Source organism: Zalophus californianus, chromosome 12 (assembly GCF_009762305.2).
Source record: "Zalophus californianus isolate mZalCal1 chromosome 12, mZalCal1.pri.v2, whole genome shotgun sequence".
Taxonomy (NCBI): Eukaryota; Metazoa; Chordata; class Mammalia; order Carnivora; family Otariidae; genus Zalophus; species Zalophus californianus.
Genome location: NC_045606.1, coordinates 27,105,364 through 27,128,566, shown reverse-complemented (window position 1 = coordinate 27,128,566; position 23,203 = coordinate 27,105,364). Strand labels below are relative to the sequence as shown.

Genomic DNA, 23,203 nt, shown 5'->3' with positions numbered 1-23,203 from the left:
CTATACTTTCTTAGAAAGTTGCCAAACAAAACCACCCTGTAGGCCTAGGGTTGAAGAGCCCCACCTACCCAATTGGCATTTCTAATCAACTTTTTTGTGTCCCAATCTCATATATGAGCAGATAGTCATGGGACTCACCAAGTATTTGAGGAAAGGCCTCAATAAAGAATTTGAATTTAAGAATCTAGATTGTTATATTTAAAAAAGTTAGCAAAAAAAAAGAGGTTATGTGAAGCAATGATAATGAACCAATTGATGGATGGATGGCTAAAAATAAATAAATAAATAAATAAACTCATTGATATCCTCAGAGATAAGAGGACTCATGGCAGTCACAAAACAACTTAAAAAAAAAAAAAAATCAGAGATGGGGGTGCGTGGGTGGCCCAGTCATTTAAGCATTGGGCTCTTGATTTCGGCTCAGGTCATGATCTCAGTGTCATGAGACTGAGCCCCAAGGGGGTGCTCTGTGTTCAGCTGGAAATCGGTTTGAGGCTCTCTCTATTCCTCTCCCTCTGGCCCTCCCCCAGCTTGCCTGAGCGCTTGTGCGCATGCTCTCTCCTTCAAATAAATAAATCTTTAAAAAATTTTTTTTTAAAAAATCAGAGCAAAAAAGAGTTCTTTACATTAAATATTTGATAGTTGAAAAAAAAAATCAGTAGGTGAGTTGGACATAGGATTAGAGAAATCCCAGTAAAAGAACAGAAAGACAAGCAGATGGAGACAAAGAAAAAACAAAGAAAAGGAAGTAATAAAATAATTAAAGAATATTTCCTAGAATTGAAAGGCTAGTGTAAAGGATGAAAATATCCAAATTGAATTATTAAATTTTAAAGTACTGGGATCAAGAGAAGATCCCAAACACTTCCAGAAGACAAGAACAGTTTCATACAAAGGACAAGTGCCCTAGAGTTGTGTGGGACTTTCCAACCACAGTACAAAGCTAGAAGATAGTAAACTGCTTTCTTCCAAGCTCTGAGGTAAAATCATTTCCAACCCTGAATTCTACTCCTGACCAAATTATCAGTGAAACAGAAGAATAGAATGAAGTAAACTCTCACCAATTTTGCTTCACATGTACACTTGCCCAGGAAGCTATTGAGGATGCCTTCTTCCAGGGCAAAAGAGAATGCCAAGAAAGTGAGTCAGGCGATCCAGGAAACCAGTCTTTTACTTAAGAGAGGGAAGGGAATTCCCAGGTGATTGTGAACAGAGATCCCCAGATAATATTCGTGTAGCTGACCTAGAGGAGGTCAGATGGCTCCAGAAGAGAATTATTCAAGAAGAGAAAATTAATTTTAATGTATTGACAGGAAATTGATAACAACTGAGAAAGATTTCTGAGATATGGCAATGAGAAGTTACATAGAAGGAAATAATAAGGTAATGATTCTGTGGGGGGAGTTTATGACATACTAAACTAAATGATTCAGCTGTCAAAAATGTTTATATAGTTACAATAATCTGAGAATGTGATAACAAACATTGATTTAACAAGAGCACAGTTTGTATTCTCTTCCAGTATGTGTGCATGTTCATGATGGGGGTTGCTGCGGTAGGAGAGGCAGATAGAAATCTTAATAGACATTTCTCCAAGGAAGATATACAAATGGCCAGTAAGAACATGAAAAGATGCTCAGCATCATTCGTCATCAGGGAAATGCAAATTAAAACTTCGATATGATAATACTTCACTCCCGCTAGGATGGCCAGAATCAAAAAGATAAACGCTGGTCAGGATGTGCAGGAATCAGATCTCTCACCCACACCATTTTACGTTGTAAAATGTAAATGTGAAATGTAAAATGTACATTCCAGCTTCTTTGGAAAACATCTAACAGGTCCTCAAATGACTAAACATAGAGTTACCATATGACCCAGCAATTCTAGGTATATACCCAAGAGAAATGAAAGCATATGTCCACACAGAAACTTGGACACACATGTTTATAGTAGCATTATCCATAATAGCCAAAAAGTGGGAACATCCCAGATGTCCATCAATGGAAGAATTGGATAAAGAGAATGTGGCATATTTACACAATAGGATGAAGTATTGACACATGCCACTACTTAGATAAACCTTGCAAACATGCTAAGTGAAAAGAGCCAGTCACAAAAAGTCCACATATTGTATGATTCCATTCATAAGAATAGGGAAATTGATAGAAAATAGGTTAGTGGTTGTTTAGGGCTGGGGCAGTGGTAGAGAGTATGGGGCATGGGATTTCTTTCCGAGCTGATGAAAGTGTTCTAAAGTTGACTGTGGTTATAATTGTACTCATCTGTGAATATACTAAAAAACCATTTAATCATACACTTGCCATACATATACAGTTGTATGGTATGTGCATTGTACCTTAATAAAACTATTTAAAAAAAAAAGGAAAATTAAGAAAAGGCAAAACAACCATCTTATTTAGAAATTTGAAGATAAACATTAAAAAGTTATAGCTTCAAAGTAACTCCCTATAAATCAGTGTCCCTCAACCTGGGCATTATTGACATTTTGGGCCAGATGGTTCTTGGTTGTGCAGAGTACCCTGAACATTGCAAAAGGGTTTGAAAGCATTATGGCCTCTACCCACTAGATGTCAATAGCAACCCTCTCTCCTTTCCCCCGTTGGCGGTAACCAAAATGTCTCAGGACATTGCCAAATGGCTCCCGAGGATCAGGGGGTGGAGGGAGGTTTGGTTTTCCCTAGTTAAGAATCACTGCTCTAATGATTGGGAATTGGAGTGTAGGGAGAGGTGCAATGTGGAGGCATGGCTATTTTTCATAACAAATATTGCAGAATTACTTGACTATTTAAAGTGTGAACATGTGGGGCGCCTGGGTGGCTCAGTCCTTGGGCGTCTGCCTTCAGCTCGGGTCATGATCCTGGGGTCCTGGGATGGAGCCCTGCACTGGGTTTCCTGCCCAGCGGGGGGTCTGCTTCTCCCTCTCCCACTCCCCCTGCTTGTGTTCCCTCTCTCGCTGTCTCTCTCTCTCTCTGTCAAATAAATTAAAATCTTTAAAAAAAAAAAGTGAAAATGTATGTTTTAGCTTGGACTGCTATAACAAAATGCCATAGGCAGGATAGATTAAGCAACAGAAATGTATTTATTTCTCACAGTTCTGGAGACTGAGGAGTCCAAGATAAAAATTTAGTTTCTGGTGAGCATTCTTCTCCTTGCTTTTAGTTGGCTGCCTTCTTGCTCTGTCCTCACCTGGTGAGGAGGTGGGGAGGGAGATCTTGCTCTCTTATAAGCCCACCAATCCTATTGGATTAGGGCCCACGCTTATGAGCTCATTTAACCATAATTACCTCCCAAAAGCCCTATCGCCAAATACACATTGGGGGGTTAGGGTTTCCATGTATGAATTCTGGGGGGACAAAATTTAGTCTGTAACAGTGTATAAGTTTGAATAAAATAGAAACTAAATACTGGATATTTTCACAGAAAACCTATAATAAAATTAGCAGCAAAAGTTATTCCTTTACTAGGTTGCCAGTGAGATCAGTGTCATTGAGGATGTTTTTTGTTGTTGTTTGTTTTGTTTTGCTTTTTTAAAGATTTTACTTATTTGAGAGAGAGAGAGTGCTCACATGAGGGGCAGAGGGAGAGGGAGCAGGGAGCCCAGTGTGGGGCTCCAGGCAGGGCTCAATCCCAGGACCCTGGGATCATGACCTAAGCAGAAGGCAGCCCCTTAACCAACTGAGCCACCCAGGCACCCCACTGGGGATGTTATTAATGGTACTAGGAATACTGTTTTGTTGTTGTTGTTTGTTTCTGTTGTTGTTTTGTTTTAGATAGTTATATTCATTTGGCAATAATCTCAAATTGTTATTGTAAAGTTTGCAAGGGTTTTCAAAACTATCTCAGTGTATCTGGTTATTTAAAAAGTGAGCTGTTTTATAGTGAGCAAGATTTTTTAAACAATTTTTTAAGATTTTATTTATTTATTTGCGAGAGAGAGAGAGAGCACGAGTGGGGGTAGCAGCAGAGGGAGAGGTTGTTAAGCAGATTCAGTGAGCCTGCCATGGGGCTTGATCCCAGAACCCTGAGATCATGACCAAGCCAAAGTCAGATGCTTAACTGACAGGTTTTTTGTTTGTTTGTTTGTTTTTGTTTGTTTTGTTTTTTTTTTTTTTTATTATTTGCTTCTTTTGTTTTAGGTAGGCTTGGACATCCATTTTTACCATATTTTTCATGTGATTCAGGAAAAAAAGAAACAAACATTCCTCAACCAAGTTTATACCACACTGGAAATATATAGGCAATTACTCTGTTTTTAGAAATTGTTATCAATTATTCAAAATCGTAAATATGGTATTAGTAACAGATATTTGTCTTAGTTGGTCTAAGATGTTTTTCTGGCCAACTTAAATCGTTTGATGCTGTGGTTATTTCCCTGTATGTTCAATCCCTTAAACAGTCATTCAGTTTAAAGTTTTTATTTGGTCAATTCATTAAAAAAATCAGATCTTCTTAGTCAGAGTGATCAAAGCTTTATTTAGATTTTTAAACAAATAATTAATCTTAGTTTTACTATTACATTCATCAACATAGTAAAAAACTACAACGTAGGTACTTTTGAAAAAATTACCCCATTTATCAAGCTGACATTTTGGCTGCTTCACAAAAAAGGCAGATTCCATCATTGGTGTATACAGAGGCAAATTCAAATCAAATCATTCGTTCCACTTGGAGATGTTTGATTAATGAGATCCTGCTTGGTTTTAGTAATCTTTCATTCTTCACATCTCTCTTTTGACACATAACCATTCTCTTTGAAACCACTTTCATTTTCTTTATGTATAATGCAAATTTAATTATAATTTAGGTTTGGAATTTTTTTTCTCCTAGAAATCTTTTCATAAACCATTTATAGGACCTTTATTTGTAAGCTAAATATATTTATCTATTGAGTGTTGTGAAGATCTATTTTTCTAACCTCTCCCTGTTAATAAAACCCACCTGGCGAAGAAAACGAAACATTAAAATAATTAATTGAGACCTTTTGCCTCAAGCATATATGTCTTACCATACCTTTTAGAATATGAAAAGATACCTTAAGTGCAGCTTTAGATTATTACATCAGAACAATGTGGCCTTAGTCATTCTCAAGGTCAGTGACAGGTCTTTAATGCTATTTTTGAAGCAAGTGTGGATAGAATCGAAGTTGCTTTTAGGAACTCTATGGCTACTGTGATAACTGAAAGCCAAATATATTGAATAGATAGATGAATAGTGTAAATGTTTACCATGTCAGCTTAATGAATTAATTAACCTTCTTTTACTGATCTCTTGACCGCCTTTAATTTAATGGGCTTGCTGCTTATTTTATGTACTGTCGAAAACCACAACAGCTTTAGGCAGGAAACATAGTTGACCCCCAACACCACTGCTCCCTAGAGAACAAGGGAACTCTACCTTTAATGCTCACTGAATATAGTCTGGAGTTATGAAACTCAGTTATGAGACTTCAGGCAGGAATCTTTATCTAAAAATAGGAAGGTTATAAATTCAAGAGTTTGACAGTCAGAGTGAGGCACATAGCTCATAGTGGATTCACAGGGAACATGATCTATTGGAGATTAGAAATGCACTCGAAACAAGATATAATTCCATCCCTACCTTGTGTGCTATATTTTCAGGATTTCAGAACCCAGCTGGAGACTGTTAATCAGAAAAGAGTCTTACTCCTACATGGGAATGGTTTATTACTGCTCCTGCAATAAAATCCAGTCCCTAGTTTGAAATCCAAGACTACTCAAAATTCGGATTCTGATTCCTTTTCTAACCTCTTAGCTTTTTAACCTAATTCCACCCTTCCTTTCCTTAGGCAAAATACTTATTTTAACAAGGCGGGGCGGGGAGCAACTTTCTGTAAAGTCAGTTAAGAAATAGGTTAGACTTTGTGGGTCACAAAGACTTTGTCTGTCACAACTACTCAATTCTGCCACTGTTGGCAGGAAGGCAGCCAGAGATCATGCATTAAAACATGGTGCGGTTGTGCGCCAGGACACCTTTATTTACAAAACAGGTGGCATACTTCATTTGGCCCCTGGGCCGTCGTTCACGGACTCCAGTTCTAGATCAGTGGATTTACAAACTGTGAATTGTGACTGTTTAATAGAATATGCAATCAATTTATAGACCACAGTTTTATTTATCTGTGCAAGCTTAAATTCCCCAGCTACTGTTTATTATGAAGGGTTTATTTGTAGGATTTCTGGTAGCAAGCACGGGCGCCAAGGCCTCCAAACTTTCCGGGATTAGCAGCAACGGGGATCAGCTACCAGCAGGATCTGGTCATATTGGATGAGGATGTCTTTGATAGCTCTCCTGGAAGCCTCATCCATTTGCTGCTAGTAATGGGCTACTCTCCAATATGAGATGAAGTGGCCCATGTGGAAATCTGGGCCACGTGACCACTCGCTTCACGCAGACTCGGAGGTCCTCACCGGCGAATAGCTCATTGCACAGAAGCAGAACAGGTCCAGTAGCTTCTATTGAAGCAAGTATGGCTGGATTAGGGGCCTCGCGTTCCTTTTGATGAGGCATTTCCCACGTTTGCAGTGTGCCACGGTATGGCGGTTATTCTTGTATCCGAAGACATGCATAGACTGCAGACGTCCCTCCGACTGCCTGGCTGCAGGCATAGACAAGAGTTTCTCACCTTGCGGCTCTGCAAATGAAAAAGGCCAGTTTTTGTTTTATTTTTAAATAGATGCTTGTTTCTATTACTCTTTCATATTCTTTTAAACATTCTGGGGGGCGCCTGGGGGGCTCAGTCGGTTAAACATTGGGCTCAGGTCGTGATCTCAGGGTTGTGAGATGGGGCCCCAAGTGGGGCTCTCGCTCTGCGGGAGCCTGCTGGAAGATTCTCTCCCTCAGGCCGCCCCCCCACCCCCCGTGCTTGCGGCTTGCTTGCGGGAGCGCGCTCTCACTCTCTCAAATCTTAAAAAAAACAAGTTCTGGGAAGTACAATAAAACAAGAAACAAAAGTATGATTGTAGATGGAAAGATAGAAACTTATTTACAAATGGTAAGATTTTATTACTCAAAAATCCAAGAGATTCACCTGAAAACCCTTTGGAAGGGTGGGTCCCAAAATTACTTAACTCATGGGAATCACCTGGGGGAATGTCTTAAAAAACTTAATACCTGCTCCTTACTCCAAAGAGATTGTGATTTAATTGGCCCAGGCAAGTGTTTTATTTATTTTTTAGATCTGGGATTCAAAAAAAAAAAAAAAAAATCAGGAAATATCAACGTGTATGTATTGCATGTAGTAAGAGTACGAACTGTTTTGTGAAACCTTGTTTTCAGATATATTTTATGTCTGTGTGTGTGTTGGCTGTGAAGTGAAATCTATTTGTTACCCATGAGCATGGTGTAAAAAGTTTGAAAGCTGCATTAAATTTCCTAAAATTTGCATTGACTTAAAAGGGGAGCTACACTGACTTCCTTTGGAATTTGTTACGTAGAATAATATTTGAATTGTTGATAGCACTTGGGGTAAAGAGGAGAACTCCAGAGGCAAGAAGGCTTCCAGAAATGCCATCATGGATATTACAAAGGAAAGTGAGCTCCTCTGGAGGACCATGACCTTTTCCAGCACAGCTGGAAAGGCAGGCAGCCGAGGATCTTACCCCTCCGCACTGCCTAGGCCGTCTGACTGACAACAGTTCCACTAACTCACCACTTTTCCTTTTCTGCCATTTTAATTATTCATATCTCAGTTAAGCAGAATAAGAGAAGAGAAGGCAGTTTCACATGAAGGGAACTTCCCCTGGGTTGAAATAATCCTGGTTTAGATGAAAGAGGGACTTGAAACACCTCCTCACCCTGTCTTGTCTCAGATGAAGTGTCTTTGTGGCATTTGTTTTCCTCTCTTCTCCTGTGTCCTGACCTTGCTTGTTTTCTTTCCACATGTGACTCAAACATAAATTGAGGTGAGAAAGGGGAGGTTTTCTTTTAGATTGTAAATTCTGGGACTCCATGATGCCATAAGGAAATTCAGGCAATGTTAGGTTGAGGGGGAGAAAGAAAAGGAGGGAAAATACGGAAGGAAGTTATTATAGAATGGCTTTTTGGTATAGTTATTCCTGTTTGGGGGAGGGAGAAAGCCTAGAGGTTTGTAGGGGGTGAATGAGAAAACCATGTGAAAATTAATTCATCTGCATTAAAGATACAGAACAGAAGTGCTGGTGAGAGTTTCTTACCTTACGGGTCACATGCTACTTACTAATAAATTAACACAAGCAAAGCAAGACTGTACCTTATATTTATTTTATTTTTGTTTTTTGAAATGGGTAAAAATCTCACCTAGATTATGCCTAAAAACTAGAAAGGACTTCAAAGTCATAGACAATCATCTCTCCCCTTTTTATTTTCTTATTAAACTGAAGTTTGGGAGTAAGTCAGAGACAATAAGTGCAGGGAAGAAAGTTAGATCCCAGGTTTCAAGATTCCTAGCTAGATTGTTTCCATCATAGCAAACTCCTTTCTCTTCATAAAGAAAAGGTTACATTTTGCTATATGTTATTATGCAGTCCATTCATACATCTATTCATTCATACTTTTAGAAACTGTTTATTGAATTCTTTTTTTAATCAGTTGCCTTTTTTTTTATGTTATTTTAGTCGCCATACAGTACGTCATTAGTTTTTGATGTGGTGATCCACGATCCACTGTTTTCGTATAACACCCAGTGCTCCGTGCAGTACGTGCCCTCCTTAATACCCATCACCAGGCTAACCCGTCCCCCCTCCCCCCTCCCCTCTAAAACCCTGTTTGTTTCTCAGAGTCCATCGTCTCTCATGGTTCATCTCTCCCTCCGATTCCCCCCCTTCATTTTTCCCTTCCTTCTCCTAATGTCCTCCATGCTGTTCCTTATGTTCCACAAATAAGTGAAACCATATGATAATTGACTTTCTCTGTATTCTTATTATATGCCAATCACTCTGCTAAGCGCCTCTCTCTAAAAGTAGAATGAGCAGACTTGGTGTCTGCCCTCTTGGAGCTCATGCCTGAAGACATTGAGACATTGAATGTGTCAGAGAGAGACATTGAAAATGAGAGAGACTTTGAAAATACTCATTTCTGGAGGGGAAAGGCAGTTGAATATGTGTTTCCTAAATTCTTGTGTCTATCAGTGTTCATTAAATCCTATTTCCTAGAATGTGAGAACAGCTTCCTTGTTCCATTTTCTGTCTTTAAAAAAAAAATAGTCAAAGACTATAACAAGAAAAATAAAGATGTGGTGAAATAAAGAAACCTCAAATGCTAAGAAAAATCCCAGATTTTTTTTTAATTTGCACTGAAATTATCTCCTTCATGTTTCCTTAATTTGTACATGCTTTTACCCAGATGAAATAACAGGAACACATGCTAATTTTTAAAAAGTCACATTTATCACGTGTTGGTTTGAAAACCAAAAGCCAAATGTCCCATCTCCTGAGGATGGCCATATGCAACAGTGGATTGCAGATGCTTATATTGAAATTATTTTCATAGGTATCAATCTTATGTCTTAAGGTGGTTCAGATTAATCAAAGAGAAAACAAATCTTTCCACCATAATTTTTACAACACAAGAAGTAAAATATTAAGTAAAATATTTTGGTTTCTTAAAAGTATGCATTTTCATACTTAGCATCTATTCAAAATTAGAAAATAAATTACAAATAAGTAATAAATGTCATACAAACATGAAAGAAAAACACAGGTATTTGAAGACATCTATAGTAAAAATATTCCAATCAAGCATATAGACACAGAATACTTACTGTTTAAAATAAACTAAGGTTTAGGAGTTTCCCTAAGTTGTTTGCCACTTTTTTGATTTTCTTACAAAGTAGAAATGAATATTTATATTGGAATAAAATGATAACCTTAGGTGCTTAATAAGAAGAGTTATAGGGGCCTGGGTGGCTCAGTCGTTAAGCGTCTTGCCTTCAGCTCAGGTCATGATCCCAGGGTCCTGAGATGGAGCCCTAAGGCGTCGGTCTTCCTGCTCAGTGGGAAGCCTGCTTCTCCCTCTCCCACTCCCTCTGCTTGTGTTCCTGCTCTTGCTGTCTCTCTCTCTGTCAAATAAATAAATAAAATCTTTAAAAAAAAAAGTTAAAATATTAGGCAGCTAATAGGGCAAACTGATTGTAACTTATATTTTATTGATTATGTGTGCTAAAATAAAACTTTCATACAATTGCAAATGCCAAATTCTCTTTAAGAAAATCCATAGTAGTTTCAGGGAAAAATGAGTATGTATATGTATAGACATACGTATGTCTGTACATATGTGTAATATACACACATGAGTCCAATTTATAATATATGCAATATATAATATATATTTAATGTAAAATTTATATGTTGCCACAAACACATTGGATTCATGCTATACTTATTAGAATCTTAATTTTAAAATATAAATATTTTGGAAATTGTTCCATGCCCAACAAATAAAACTTATTCCTGCTTTTTAATGGCTATATAGTGTTCTACTTTATGATCCTTCCATAATTTACTTAACCAGTTCTGATTGAAAGGTATAGTATCAGGACACCTGGTGGCTCAGTCAGTTAAGCATCTGATTCTTGATCTCAGGTCTTGACCTCAGGGTCATGAGTTCAAGCCCCACATTAGGTCCACTTTAAAACAAAACAAAACAAAACTAAGCTGAGGAAAGATTTAGAACAATTAATACATAGTTGAGGGCACTCTGTCAGTGAAATAGAAAAATCTGCCAACCTAAAGAAATGGCATGATTTCCATATTTAATACCACATAAACAGAATTACCGAGGCAGTGAAACTAAGACACAGAAGACTTGGAAGGAGGCAGGTCTGACTATAAGTACAGTCTCAGTGCATTAAGATGTTATCTCCATGTCTGGTAACTTCTAGACACATTTTTTTTTTTTTTTAAGTTCACATAGGCAAATGGATGGTTCAGTTTTGTCACAACCGTTGTGTGACCCATAATCCTCCTTTTTAATGGAATTACTAGTGCATTGTATTTAAACTAGTATTCTCTAGTTTTAATGTTTTTTTAACATATTACTTGATTTCTCATCAAAATACTGTTAGAGGAAGCAGATTGCTGATGTTACAGTGGAGAAATGGAACCTCGAAAGTTAAATGATGTGCCTAAGAGCACACAGATAAAAAGCATCAGGGCTAGAACTAGAAAAGTTCGTAAAGAAACTTTCAGTGTTGGGCGCCTGGGTGGCTCAGTTGGTTAAGTGACTGCCTTCGGCTCAGGTCATGATCCTGGAGTCCTGGGATCGAGTCCCACATCAGGCTCCCGGCTCAGTGGGGAGCCTGCTTCTCCCTCTGACCCTCTCCCCTCTCATGCTGTTTCTCTCTCTCTCTCTCTCTCTCTCTCTCTCAAATAAATAAATAAAATCTTTAAAAAAAAAAAAAACCTAATGCTTCTCGTCTTTAAAAAAAAAAAGAAACTTTCAGTGTTTGTTGTCATAGTGCCTTTCAACAAACAAATACATACTTTTATTTTGAACCATAAATATTTTGTACACTGTTAATATCTTCCATTATGATAGCATGGTCATTTCTATTTCTAAGAATTTCCAACCCATCCTTACTGGAGCAGTGCTCATCATAGCACCTTCAAATCACCAACCAAATGTGAGAGTCACCTTTGTCATAGTGCTGGCTCCTCATACTCCAAAGAAAACCTTGAGTATCTAGATAATCTCAAATTGACCCATCCTGTTTATTCTAACTGTGTAGTCTGAGTATACTGGCATGTGGTGGTGGTTGTTCCATTTCCCTTTCCAGCCAAGAGTAACTCCATTTCTCTAGGGAGCTAGTCCTTAGTCCATGTAGCTTTAGAGAGGCTGACAATCAGGATCTCAAAAATCACTCCCTCTTCTTGGCATAATGGTCAATCACACTATTCTATATCCCTGAACACAAAATTAGATTCAGAGGTTGGGCATGAGATGCATCCCAGGACCATCAGAGTTATGACCCTTAATTCTCTGAAATAGTGCTAGAAGGGTAGTTTTCCCCGGGTTGCAAGAGGTCTGTCCAGATACAATGCAGCCCTGGGCCTGCTGGCAACCGTTTTCTACCGTACTGAGCGGTTCTGACTACAGATGGAGGGAGGAAAATATAATCAGACATAATCAGTCGTGGAGGGAGGCGAGAGAGCGAGATCACTAGTGGCGAGTCCCTGATTTTAATTGCTAAAGCTCAGATTCCTTTGACTCTGAGAAACGTGCTCGCATACCTTCCAGTCCCATGAATCTCTTTTAAAACATGCTTGGTATGATGAGAGTTGAATGTTCGTCTCTGAGAGAATACTTGATTTCTGCACAAGTAACCCTGCCTAGGTTTCTGTTGCATGGATTCCCCACACGTTGGTGGGCTCTCCATCACACTGCTCAGCCTTTTACCACCCCCTTTTCAGGTAATACTAAATCCCAGCTAGAGTCAGTAGTGAATGTTCTCATCACCTGGAACAGCCACCTACCTAACCACAGCTGTTCCAGGATTTAAAAACCCTTCATATGCATATACTGCCTGCGTTTACAAAATGCTGGTGAATTTTTTTGAAGGCAAGGTCTAGCTTTTCATGAGAAATTGAATCTCTTTACCCACTACTGATAGAATTTTTATAAGACAAATTTTGCTAGCTTTTGACAGAGGTAGCTCAATTTTCCACCAATGATCTAGAGTATACAAAGATAGCTATTAACTCTTCTATACCTTGGTTAATGTCTTTATCAGTCACCCTTAGCAAGGAAGTAAAATCATGGGCAAACAAAAGCAAGCACATTGATGGAGTTACTGGAGTACAGTTGTAGGCCACGGTGCTATCCGTAAAGAATGTGCCAAGTTACACTGCTCCCTGAAAGAAGAGAAATGGCCTTTCTCTTCTTTGATCGAGAATACGGTTTTCTAGTTACTTGAAGAGGTGCTTCCACTGGTAGTCATAAAATTCTTTAGTTACTATTTAAAACACTTATGTTACATTCCAATGATCACTACATGCGTGATTTAAAATACTCCACCTGAAAGATAATCCTTAATGGGGGTAGAATAGGCAACTTGAATACTCTTCTAATCTCAGGCCTTGTCTGGAAGATTTTTCTAAAGATACAGCACTCTCATTATCTAAAAAGTGTTTACTTGTCCACTTGAGCATATACTTCACATATTTAAGCCCTTTACAGTATGGCTCTTAAAAAAAAATCTGAAAGACTCTCTGAAAATAAGACTTAAATCACTAATTTCATCTAAATTTTATTATATCCTTTTATTCTTGTGTTACTTCTGAGAATGTATTTGTTCTAACGGTTTTGTTTTGTTTTTTTAGAACTTGAGAATATAGTAGCCACGTTAAATGGATATTTTATTTTATGGCTCATACTTTGCAAATGGAGTCAGTAAGTGAAAATGTTAAAATGAGTAAAGGTTAAATAGGAGTAAGCTTCTTTAATGAGATCTTGGCATCTACTCAATCTTTTTTTTTTTTTTTGCCTGTAGGGATAATTATTTAATATAAATATTAATAGTAAGTTGAAGTGATTGTGAAGGAAGTTTAACAATATTTTTTATTTATGTCACACTACACACTCTTGATAATAGTGTCTTATAGTTTTGATTCAGTGCTTTATTACTCCAGCCATTTTCATGACAGTCCGTGGTACATTCCAGCTAGTCTTATTAAACAAATCATGTCGTCAGTTCCAACAAAGCTGCTGTTCGGTCCTTGATGATACTGTATTGCTCTTGTAACTTCAAAAGAAAGAAATGGCAATATTGGATGTTGTAATTGTGATTTTTAATATTTACCTTTTTATTCTTTCTTCAAGATGTAGTGTAATTTTTGAGTTCCCCTACTTAAAAATGCTTAATAGGTCCTTTGTTAAAGATTAGGTTTTTATAATGAATATTATATGAAGACTGTACTTTATACTGCAAACCTTCATTATGCTAACCTAGATGACAATTACTTTTGTCTTATCAAAGAGGGCATTATGCAAAAATTATGATAAAAACTACAAGCTTATAATTATATAAGTTCAGTAATTAAATATAAATTAGAGAGCCATTTTCATAATATGCATAGGCAGGCATTATGAGTTGTCCCTGCCAACTTCCTTTCTTTTTTTTTATTTTTAACCACTCACATCTTTACTTAATTTCTTTAGCAGAAACATTAGGTTCTAGAAGTAATCACTATGCAAATGTTTTTGTAAAAATTGCCACAAATTATATAGTTTGCCCACCCATCACTAATGACCAAAAGTTAAAAAAAAAAAAGGAACTGATTAAAAGGGCTTTGTAAATATTTGTAATATATCTGATTTTGTGAAAAATTTATAATGAAAATGTTATCTTAGTTCAGGAAATGATTGAAATCGTTGGTCTTTGCTACCAACTAAAATTGAACTTTCTAAATTCCAGAGGTGGAATATTTAAACCCAAATGCTGCTATTACATGTCTGCCACTTGTAGCTTTTCAGTGTTTAAGGGCAAATATATTTGGACATATATTTCTGAGGCTCTTGCACTATAATATAGTTAAAACGTGGCTTCTTGGATACCAGAGGTAACTGGGCATATGTAGGCAGAGGTAAGGACCTAAACCTCATATATCCCATAGGAAATATATATATATATATATCTCCCATAAGAACCCAGAGTTCTGTGCTATGTACAGGGCTTAATGAGGAAAGGGTTGTATTAGTGCTGACTGCCCGGTCTTCCTTTGTTCCTCTTTACCCACCCTGCTCCAAGGAAAGAGTAAAGCCCAAACCTTGGGGGAAGTAGAGCATTAATTTTCGAGAGCTGCCTTAACAAAGGACCACAAACTGAGTGACTTTAAACAACAGAAATTTATTCTCTCACAGTCCTTGAGGCGGGAAGTCCAAAATCACGGTGTTTGCAGAGCCACGCTGCCTCTGAAGGATCCACAGAATTCTTTTTTGCTTCTTCCTGGTTTCCGGTGCTCCTGCTCTCTCTGTCAAATCAATAAAATCTTGAAAAAAAAAAAAAAAGAAAGAAAGAACTTGGAGAGAACAGAAACCGTGGTTGGAGGGAAAAAAGATCTTCATAAAGATTAGAGAAGATACTGTATCTGTGAAACAAGATCAGGTGCTGTTTTTTGTTTGTTTGTTTAAAATAAGCTCTACACCCAACATGGGACTTAAACTCATGACCCCAAGGTCAAGAGTCACATACTTAGCCAGCCAGGTGCCCTCCCCTTTTTAATATATATATATATATTTTTTTTTAAGATTTTATTTATTTATTAGAGAGAGAGAATGAGAGATAGAAAGCACGAGAGGGAGGAGGGTCAGAGGGAGAAGCAGACTCCCAGCCGAGCAGGGAGCCCGATGTGGGACTCGATCCTGGGACTCCAGGATCATGACCTGAGCCGAGGGTAGTCGCCTAACCAACTGAGCCACCCAGGCGCCCTTAATATATATATTTTTAAGTAAACTCTGTATCCAAGGTGAGACTCAAACTCATAACCCTGCGATCAAGAAGCATGTGATTTACTGACTGAACCAGCCAGGCACCCTTGATCAGGTGCTGTTTTGTAGAAAAGTGGAAAATAAAACAGCTCTATAAATTTAGGAGGAATAAAAATCACAGAAGAAGTTTTGGAGATTAAATTTGAGCTAATATCCCAGAGGTAGAGAGAAAAAGACAAGAAAGGATGGAAAAAATGAGAGAAAATAAGAAAATTTGGGACTAACCCAGAATTTCAAAAAATAAGCATTGAATGAAGAGAAAATAGGGAATGTGTGAGAGAAGTCATCAATAAAGTTGAAGAAAATTTCTTAGTACTTAAATTTATTTCCAGATTGAGAGAGCCCATTGCAATGGATGAGAACAAATTCATACTAAAGCAGATCATAACATTTTAGAACATGGGGACCAGTAGCAGACTCTACAAGGTTCTAGAGGAAATGAAGTTACTCAGTTTCCGGGGATTAGAATTGCTTTGTTCCTCATAGATTCAGCCCTAAAAGCAAAACGGCAACAGAAAAATGCTTTCTGATTACAAAGAGAAATGATTTGCAATGTAAGATTCTATATCTAGCCAAAGTATCAACTAACCTAGAGGGTTGTGTGAATACATTTCAGATTTGCAAGTTCTCAGTTAACCTTGATGCACCATTTCTTAGGAAACGGTCAGAGGATGGTTCCACCAAAACAGGAGAGCAAACCTTAGATCCAGGAAGAGGAGATTAAGTTAAGGAAGGAGTAAAAAGAATCCCCAGGATAAGAGTGATAGATTATTTTTTTTCATTTTATTTATTTATTTTTAGAGCGCACACAGGTGTGGGAGGAAGGGAAGAAGGGAGAGAGAGAGACACTCTCAGGCAGACTGCCCGCTAAGCGTGGAGCGGGGCTCTATCCCACGACCCTGAGATCATGACCTGAGCTGAAATCGAGAGTCAGATGCTTAACCAACTGAGCCACGTGGGCGACCCAAGAGTGATGGATCATCTTATACTGAGCGTCTGCACCGACAGTGTCTCCAGTCCACTCTGCTGCTGGGCAGAGGCTCTGAGAGTGTTCTCTAGGGTGGTGATGCTGACAGACTGCTGGATGCATCTGGAAGTACTGAGCAGGGATTTAGACAACTGCTGCAGGGCTGGGTGTGGGATTTGTGATATGCATATAGAAAACTAAGCAGAAAAAAACCCCCAGAGAATATTAAATCTGATGATTAAAAAGACCAGGAAGAAAGAAAGTATATCCCTGTTATATTTAACTTTGTTCAAAGATAAGCTTTAAAAAAAAAAAAAAAAGGTAACAATATTTTATTAGTCCAAGAACCCAGAGTTCTGTGCTATGTACAGAGATGGAATAAATTGCTAAAACACACCACCTGCTTCCAGGAATGAGGCTCGGCTCCTGCACAGATTGTGTTCTCAACATTCCCGGAACTGCTAGCTCAGTGCGTAATGAAACAACTTGGAATTTCTTTTTCTTTTGACTAAGTACTCCAAGAGCTCCAAGAAATTGCTCTGCTTTCAGAACATGAAGTCCAGGTTTCCTAGAGATAGTTTTGGCCCTTTTATTTTATTCTGCTGGGGAAGATTTGAGAACCTCATGTCCTGTAGTGTACTTCAGGTAGATCCATGGAATACTGATGCATTCAGAATTTTGTAAATTTCTCTATGGAGATGACTTCTCCATTAAGGGGAAGGGAGAGCTCTCCTTGCAAGTTCTATAAGGCAAACTTGGCTAAGTATAAATAAATTTAAGTTTTGCTCAAGCTGTGTTACAGTTTCTGAAGTCTTAGGTAACATTATTTTAGTTATTATGGAAAACAAAGTGGTTTCATAGTTCACTCATGATTAGGCAAATAGGAGGTTCCTCTTTTATGGAATTTTTAAATGAGATTTTAAAGCGTTTTCCCCAAGAATGGTGTATGAATTCTTTTTTATTGTATGTTACTTACTCATTCAAAATTCAGTTATTAGTTATCACCTAGGTCTCAGGCAATGGAATTGCAAAGGCAAGACATGGTTTGCCCTCATAATGGTGTATTTAGTCTTAAAAAAGAAAAACACATGAATACTCCTTAAAATTTGATAAAATGCATCTGAAATCATAGATATAATGTAGGAACACCAAAGGACAATATGTACACTGGGAAAGGCCTTAATAATATCCTTCTTTCTGGGAAAGCTGAGGAAGAAAAATCTACCAAGGAGACAGAGTGATTGTGCAGAGTATGAGAAGAACACACCAGAAAGTATCAGGAAAACCAAGGACGGACAGAGTCAGCATGGCAGAATGGCTACCAGGGGTGATTCCACTGGGAGAGAAAGAAGATAATGACAGGAAAGTTAGCAGGCAATTCAACAGGGCAGCAACGTCTGATTATTTTCTTGAACAGAACTTCTGTGGATGGGTGAGGTTGGGTGAGGAACTTCCGTGGATGGGTGAGGTTGGGTAAGGAACTTCCGTGGATGGGTGAGGTTGGGTGAGGAACTTCCATGGATGGGTGAGGTTGAAACGCTTTGCGGCAAACTTGTCTATTGGTAGCGATTTTGTGATATTATTAAAAACACCTCCCTCTGATTCTCTCCCACCTCCAGTCTCTAACCTCTTTCCTGAATAATCTCTCTCCTTAGCTTAACCAAAAGCTATTTTTCTCTTAGGACCACTCTTTGTGAAAATCACGAGCAGAAACTTTTCTCTTCCTCCCTCATTGCAAGTTTGAGGTTAGGTAGATGGCTGTTAGACCTCTTAGTCCTTACTACCAGTAATAATAAAGAAGAGGCAGAACCGCCGCTGACCAAGTGCGTAGTGTGAGCGGCCCTGAACGGGTTCCGTTGCGCCTCATTGACTCTGGTGCATTCCACTAGCTCTTTCGCCCCTGCTGTCCGCCATCCTCTCGTCTGTTGCCTTGGACCCATCCCCTCTCTGTGCTGGGTTGGCCCTCCCCCTGTGCTGTTCAAACCACTGTAAGTAGTTGCCCAAACACTACAGTCGTAGGCTTCCCTGCCTTCCTCATGGTATTTCCATCAGTCCTGAAACTTGTTCTTTGTGGTTCATTAAGGGTAACAGAAGTGTTAGGGAAAAGTGGGAAATGAGGCTAAGCTAAATGTCTCAGGCAAGTAGAGCAAAGTGTGAAGGGAAGGAAGGCCTAGAGGAGACAGTGAACCAAAGAATGCGGGATTAAATTTGAATTAGTGGGCGCCTGGGTGGCTCAGTGGGTTAAGCGACTGCCTTCCACTGGGGTCATGATCCTGGAGTCCCGGGATCGAGTCCCACATCGGGGTCCCTGCTCAGCAGGGAGTCTGCTTCTCCCTCTGACCCTCTTCCCTCTCGTGCTCTCTATCTCTCATTCTCTCTCTCAAATAAATAAATAAAATCTTTAAATAAATAAATAAATTTGAATTAGTAACCGAAAGCCCAGTAGAAGGAGGTCATATTAAAAGAAAATAACACTTAACATACCTGTTTATACCCAGTGTATCTCCTGATAATGTCATAGATGTTATCTCAAGTGCTATCTTACACCGCATTCCCCAGAAGATCTTTTTTTTTTTTTTAAACATATAATGTATTATTTGTTTCAGGGGTACAGGTCTGTGATTCATCACACCCCACAATACATACGCTCCCCGATGTCCATCACCCAGCCACCACATCCCCCCGCCCCCGCCCCCCTTTGCTCCAGCAACCCTCAGTTTGTTTCCTGAGATTAAGAGTCTCTTATGGTTTGTATCCCTCTCTGGTTTCATCTTGTTTCATTTTTTTCCTCTCTTCTCCTATGATCCTCTACCTTGTTTCTTAAATTCCGCAGAAGATCTTAAGATGTGTATTGGTGTGCAAATGATTTGCTTAAGAAGTGCTCCCATAGGAGACTAGTAAACGTCATGGGCGTGAGGGGCAGGCTTAGGACAAAAATTAGGGGAAAGACAAGGATCACTTCAGCTTGCTCTCAAAAGGAAACTTTAGGTTGTAAAGTAACCCATAGAGGTACCCTGACTGAAGCAAGGGATAGGAGTTTTTGTACCACTGCATCTGTTACATGTTGGTCAATGGCTGGCAGAAGAAAGAAATTGCCAGGCACTTCTGGCTTTCTGTGGTGTTGGCAGAACAGCTCCAGTAGCTGAGGAGAGTGATCTGAAAACAGCCATGAATACAGGATGTTAGAAATAAAAACCCACCAACTTAGAGGAATACACAAAAAGAAACAAAAAAAGGGGGGGGGATTATCTGAGGGGATCTAGATGAAGCTCTCAAAAGTATCTTTGGATAAAATTATTGCTTAAGGTAGCATTTAGGAGAAAGCTGATTTATAATTTCTCAAGAATTCACCATGATGTATCTGTCTGATGCATCTGGATGACATTTCTGTGTAGCACATCTTTATAATGCTCAAGTATAAATAGTTGTATAATAGTTTCATAGAACATGTCTGACTAATTCTTTTCTCTGAGTGACATAACATTAGATAACATGTGGCTTAATGTTTTGTTAAGATAGCTGCTGTAGACTGAATTCTGTCCACCCCGCCCCCAAAATTCATATGTTGAAACCCTAACCCCTGATGTGATTGTGTATGGACTAAGGGAGGAATTAAGGTTAAATGAGGTCATAAGGGTAAGGCCTTCATAGGATTAGTGTCCTTAGGAGAGATACCCAAGAGCTCCTTTGCTTGTTCTCTACCACATAAGGACAAATCAAAAAGGTAGGTCTGCAAGCCAGAAAGGGAACTATCCTTGGGAACTCAGTTGGCCAACACTTTGATCTTGTACTTCGCAGCCTCCGGAAATGTGAGAAGGAAGTTTCTGTTATGTCAGCCACCCCATCCATGGTATTTCGTTATAACAGCTAGACTAATACAGTGCCATGTGTCTGTCCTCATCTTTAAAAATGTTTTATTTTCTTAAGGAAAACATACACCTTAAAGCAAAATTTAGAAAGAATGGTTTTACTTCTAACACCATCTTTTCCCTAGCTAGTGAAAAGTAATGCAATGGCTTTGCCATTGAATAAGAAATTTTTATATAATCAGTGTTATAAATCGTGCAGGATTGGAATGGAATGGTGCCTAAATTTGCCCTTTCCAGGTAAACCTAAAATGTTGCCTGTTTGTCTTGATAAAAGTGTTTTTTCTGTCCTTAGAAAGTCTGAACCTGCATCCTGGCGGAGACTGGTCTCTAAGACACTACAGGAGGGACTGTGATTTGAAAAGAAAATGTTCCTTGGCAGGAACAGCTACATACGTCCTTATAAAATTTCCATTGGCATTTTGTGCATCTATATACAGGATCTTTAAAAAATCTTAAAAAGTCCAGGTGCCTCCCAGAACAGGGACCAAAGCCCCTATTAACTGCAATGAAAACATTCTATTTACAGGCCGACTGCAGAGGAGGGAGTTAGCCATGTGGCTGACATCTTACCCTACACCCGAATGCCCCAAGCTCAAAGAGCCCCAAACAGACCAAGGCAGGTTGCTGTTGGGAGCCAGCCAGCAAGACCTGGCAGCTCTCCACCTTATTCTCTAGGGCGGGTGTTTGTAACAGGCCAGTTACAAAGAATCTGAGCTTGCCAATTTGCCGTAATCAGCAAGGCTAAGTTTGGCTACAAATTGTCTCCGAGTGGCTACGTCTTCAAGTGGACTTGGCAGTAACTTCTCTCCTGTCTAGCCCCAAAGCAGTATTTGAATTGGAAATGCTGTATTTGCATATTTTTCTTAAATGAAATTGAGGTTTGCCTTCCAGTACTGATGAGAGGGGTGGATTTTGTTCCTTAAGAGGTTTTTACCCCCTTACAGCACCAGAGCTGGTCTTGAGCTTGTTCTCATTGATCCTCCCCAGCCTCCCTTCCATGGAGCCCATGTCCTCATTTAGTCTTGTTCCCCACTGGTAGAGCAGTTGTGGTAGTAGATGTGAGAAGTGTTGATTTAAAAAAAAAAGGATAAGGGGCGCCTGGGTGGCTCAGATGGTTAAGCGTCTGCCTTCGGCTCAGGTCATGATCCCAGGGTCCTGGGATCGAGTCCCGCATCGGGCTCCTTGTTAAGCGGGGAGTCTGCTTCTCCCTCTCCCTCTGCCTTTCCCCCTGCTTCTTCTCTCTCTGTCTCTCCCGCAAATGAATAAATAAAAATCTTTAAAAAATAAAAATAAAAATAAATAAATAAAACATTTAAAAAAAGGATAAGGGAGAAAGCTCACATTGATTCCATCACCAAATCCTTCTCTTCAAGGTCCTTTTGTGGGTGAAGGAGCTGAGTAACTGAGACGAGAGCAGCTGTCTGGCCAGCCCGTTCCTGAGATTCCCCCATCTCCTAATGAGTGTAATGTGCTAGTTGTACTCTCCTAGGCATAACTTGGAAGCAAAGACGTGAATGGCTCTCAATAAATATTTAAATGAATACAAGCTCTCTGGATCGAAATAGTTTGGGTCTTATTCTACAAGGACAGATCAGAAAATTGCCTGAACATAGGTAACATCTTGGCAGTGCCAATGACAAATGAATGTCAGGGTTGATTTCACTGTCAGCCTTCTTCGACTGTAGCTTATATATCCATTTATTTTTCACATATTTATTTTTTTAAAGATTTTATTTATTTATTTGACCGAGAGATAGCACAAGTAGGCAGAGCTGCAGGCAGAGGGAGAAGGAAAAGCAGGCTCTCCGCTGAGCTGGGAGCCCGATGCGGGGCTCGGTCCCAGGACCCCGGGATCATGACCTGAGCCGAAGGCAGCCACTTAACCGACTGAGCCACCCAGGCACCCCCATTTTTCACATTTATTGAGCACCTACTATGTAGCAAGTGTGGCAATTGAAAGGCAATTGCGGTGCGTAGGAGGATTGGACAGATGAAGCAACCTGTCTCATGTCCTAGCTCTGAACCTGGAAAGTTTATGACCTTGGGCAAGTTACTTATCCTTTCTGTGTCTTGGTTTTCTCTTCCATAAAATGGCCCTGAAGACAGATCTGTAAGGGGCAGATGTGCAGATTATGTGGCACATGGGTAGTAGATATTGTTACTACTGTTTATGCTCAGTTCTACCCATACTGAAGTCAGTAAGACAAAGTGCCCGAGACTCTTCTAGTTTGGTGGGGTCTAAAGGTAAGAAAATTAATGAATCAAAGCTCAGTGTGATAAGTGCTATAAGAGATCTATTCCAGAGCTGTGGCACTCATAGTAGGGGTTACTTAGTCCAAGGAGAGAGGGTGATGTTAGGGTTTGGTATGAGTTTTGAACCACTTAACCTAAGAGACAAGATGATGAGGTCTCCAGAAAAGGCACAGACCTGAAAAAAACATGGTGCCTTCTGGGAATGCTACATAATTTACTATATCCACTACTAGGGGAGACTCTGGGAGCCTGGTAGAGAATGAAATCAGGGTAATAGGGCCAGGGCCAGGCCATGCTTAAAAAATGTCAATTTACATTGCGGAACATTAGACAAGTCAGATTCTAGAAAGTTTACTCTGGGTCTAGGGAGAACAATACGTTTGAGTTGATAAGTCTGAAGACCAAGATAGGATAGAAATTTATGAGAAGCAATTGCAGTGAGGGGTTTCATTGGACTGGAAAGCAGGGAATTAGACCCCTGTAGAACAGTGGCCACATATTAAGACTGTGGAGTAATAGAAGGCCACATGGGAGCTTCCATGAGCAGAGGGCTGTGCTCTAGTCTGGACCCAGAGGATCTCAGGGAAGAAAGGGGAAGGAAGAACAGGAA

General features: G+C 39.3%; 1 protein-coding gene and 1 pseudogene across 1 annotated transcript in view; one reads left to right on the top strand and one right to left on the bottom strand.

Moving 5' to 3' along the window:
• SEMA3E (semaphorin 3E) overlaps positions 1–23,203 on the top strand; it is a 242,219-nt gene that overhangs the window by 85,212 nt on the left and 133,804 nt on the right.
• Positions 6,206–6,674, bottom strand: LOC113911771 (annotated as a pseudogene).